Source organism: Chrysochloris asiatica, unplaced genomic scaffold (genome assembly GCF_000296735.1).
Source record: "Chrysochloris asiatica unplaced genomic scaffold, ChrAsi1.0 scaffold00035, whole genome shotgun sequence".
NCBI lineage: Eukaryota > Metazoa > Chordata > Mammalia > Afrosoricida > Chrysochloridae > Chrysochloris > Chrysochloris asiatica.
The window spans coordinates 9,564,460-9,568,171 of record NW_006408553.1 but is presented as its reverse complement, the minus strand read 5'-3'; positions in this window follow the sequence as shown (position 1 = coordinate 9,568,171).

Below are 3,712 nucleotides of genomic sequence, written 5' to 3'. Positions count from 1 at the left end.
TTCCTCTTTTTCTCTGACCCTCCACCTTACCAAACATGATATCCTTCTCTAGTGACTGGTCCCTTCTGACAACATGTCCAAAGTATGAGAGACAAAGTTTGGCCATCTAGACATTCCCAATTTTGTTGGCAACATCCAAGTATCATAGGAGCCTGAAAAGAACATATGTCTTCTTTTCTAAATCAAGCCTGATCAAGGTGGTGACTTTGGCTACATCAATGTCACAGAGCTTCTTCACAGCCTGTTTGATCTGGTGTTTGTTGGCCTTCACATCCATAGTGAACACAAGTGTGTTGTTATCTTCAATCTTCATGACTGACTCAGTAATCAAGGGAACTTAGCAATGACATTGTAGTTAAGTTTGTTTCTCCTGGGATGCTCTTCTGAGGATATTTGGACTGCATTCAGAGCCTCCATGTCTTGGGCCACTGGAAGGTAGGTGACATACGATCTTTTTTAAAAAAAATTTTTGTGACTGTGGACACCTTTCAGCATTGTCTCTTGGCATTCAATACCTTTGCTTTGGCTTCAGTTTTGGGAGGAGAAGTGGCTTCCTTCTTCACTTTTGTCCCCATCATCATAAAAAGCATGATATCGTCTTTTTTTATGACAGCCCCAATCTCCCAAAAGATCACAATCAATCTTTATCTTTGAGTCAAACTACGTTCTCATTCTTGTTTCCCTCAGCACGCAAGGGTTTCCGAGGAGTGGCTGGTAGATTTGAACTACTGATCTTGTGATTAGCAGTCCATTGCTTATCCTACAGCATCACACCATGACTCCCACACATGTAGATGTTGTTGTTAAGTACATTTGAGTCGGTTCTGACTCATAGCAACCTTATATAGTGTTCCCCAGGAGCAGCTGGTGGGTTTGAACTTCTGACCTTGTGATTAGCGGTCCAGTGCTTATCCTACAGCAGCACACCACAGCAAACTTATTAGGTGGGGGAAGACCCTGGTAAAGAAGAAGGCCAGAGAAAAAGTAGAAGAGCCGCAGTAAGATGGATTGGCACAATGGCAACAGCAAGACTTTTAGAGAGACACAGAGAGAAGACGACCACGTGAAGATGGAGGCAGAATTTGTCATAAGCTAAGGAACACATGAAGTCACCAGAAATAAAGAGTTAGATAGTTCCCTAGTGGTTTTGAAGAGCGTGTGGCCCTGCTGAAACCTTGTTTAAGACTTCTGATATCTAGAACTATGATAGAATAGTTTTCTGTCGTTTAAAGACATCGAGCTTATGGTACCTAGTTAATAAAGCCCAAGGAAACTAATATATAAGCCAAGGGACTCTTTAGGGTGTTACAGCCTGTATCTTCCACTGATATCCTTCAGCTCAACATTGAAAGTGTTTTGCTTTTTTCCCTAGATTCTTTTCTATGAACTTTAAACAAACCCACACATTAAGAAAGCCCAATATGCATCATAGTTCTAGGGGAAATGCTTCCTAGCACCTTACCAAGCAACATCAGCAGTTTCATGAACACAAGGCCTAAACAACTATTCAACACAGGCAGGTACAAAACCACCCCACTGCCATGGAGTCAACTGCAACTTACAGTGATACTGTACAGCATTTCTGAGTTGTAAATTTTACAGGAGCAGAAAGGTTTTCTCTTGAAGAGCAGCTGGTGTGTTTGAATTGCTGACCTTGCAATTAGTAGTCCATGGCTTACTCAATAGCGCCACCATGGCACCTTACAAACAGACCAAAGAGTAGCAAAAGCAACATTAAATATTTTGGAGGAAGTGCTGGTGAACTCGGGGCAGTAATTTAAGACACAAAAAGCGTTAGCTATGCTTCTTCTAGATCACCAAGAAGCCTGATAGTGGAGGTTGGCAGTGGTGATTTCATTCTAGGAGTTGTGCTGGGTGTACATCTATATTGCTAACTATTCTACTTGAGACTTCGCCCTTAGTCCCATGTAGAACAGGGAATTATGAAAATTAAGGATTTCAAGCAAGCACAGTGGTCTAAGTTTACCAAGCACTTTATATTTTATTTGCATTCCACAACTACTCAGGAGAGATGGTAGAAAAAATGTTTCTTTGTTGTTGTCCTGCTTTTTTTTTTTATGTATGGTGGTTATGTGCTGTAGAGTCATTTCCAACTCATAGCGACCCTGTACAGGGTTTCCAAGGCTGTAAATCTTTACGGAATTAGAAAGCCTCATCTTTCTCCCACGCAACAACTGGTAGTTTTGAACTGCTGACCTTGAGGTTCACAGCCCGATTTGTAACCACTACACTATAACTGAGGAAATGTGGATCCAGGGAAGAATGTGATTTATCCAAGATTATAGCATCTGAAATGGTTAAACATATATAGCCCCTCCCATTTAGGTTGCCAATGTCTAAGTTGCGCTTTCCATCTTTTTTGATGCTTTCTGCATCATTCAATATTTTGTCCATAGACTCCTTCAATATTTCAAGTTGAGGCTTGAATTTTTTTCTTCAGTTTCCTCAGATTGAGAAATGCTTACTATGTTCTTCCTTTTTGGTTTTTGGAATCCAGATATTTGCACATTTCATTAAAATATTTGACTTTATCTTCTTGAGCTGCCCTTTGAAATTTTCTATTCAGCTCTATTACCTTGTCCATTTTTCAATTTTCTTTAGCATTTCTACAGTTGAGAGTAAGTTTTAGAGTCTCTTCTGACATCCATTTTGGTCGTTTCTTTCTTCCTTGTCTTCTTAATCACCACTTGCTTTTTTCCTATATAATGTTCTTGATGTCACTCCACAATGCTTCTGGTTGTCAATCATTAGTGTCTGATGCAGAAATTGATAAAAAATTACATTTTTGATCAAATTCAGAATGAAGAAGTTAGTAGAACTCTTCAATTTCATCATCATTGGCTTTAGAAGTTGTGCATAAATTTGAATAATAGTATTATTAATTGGTCTTCCTTATATACATAAGGATATTATCCTACCACAGACAGGGTTGTCCTTCAACATAGATCTTGAGATGTCCTTTTTGATGTTCATTTGAATGCACCAACATTTTTCAAGTTGTCATTCCTGTAAGCTGTGTGATGTCAGATTCAACATGGCCAATTCCAGTCCATATCAGCTCACTAATACTTAGGATATACTTGTTTATGCATTTCATTTCATTTTCACAACTTCTAATTTCCCGAGATTCATACTTTGTATGTTCCATGTTCTGATTATTAGTGGATGTTTACAGCTGTTTTTCTTCATTTTGAGTTGTTCCCTAACAACAAATGAAGGTCCTAAAAGCTTTACTCCATCACAGATAACTCCACTTTGAGGAGGTCGCTCTTCCCCAATCGTATTTTGAGTGCCTTCCAAATCTATTAGCGTTTGCTTTATATATATTTGGAGTTCTTTCATTTGGAGCATAGATACTTATTATGGTTATGAGATAATGTCCATCTTTATCTGTTATGCTGATTTTCGCCTTAAAGTTCCTTTAGCGCTGTCTGACTTCTAGTTATTTTTCTCAAACTCTCTACTTAGTGTTTTGACCCAATTCCTTTTTCAATTCCTTCAATGCACCTTGGACTTCTTCCTTCAGGTTCATTGGCTCTTGATCATAATCTACCTCTTGAAATGGTTGAACATCAACCATTTCCTTTTAGTACAGTGACTCTGTATATTCCTTCCATCTTCTCTTGATGCTTTCTGCATCATTCAATAATTTGCCCAGAGAATCTTTCAATAACGAAAGTCGAGGCTTGAA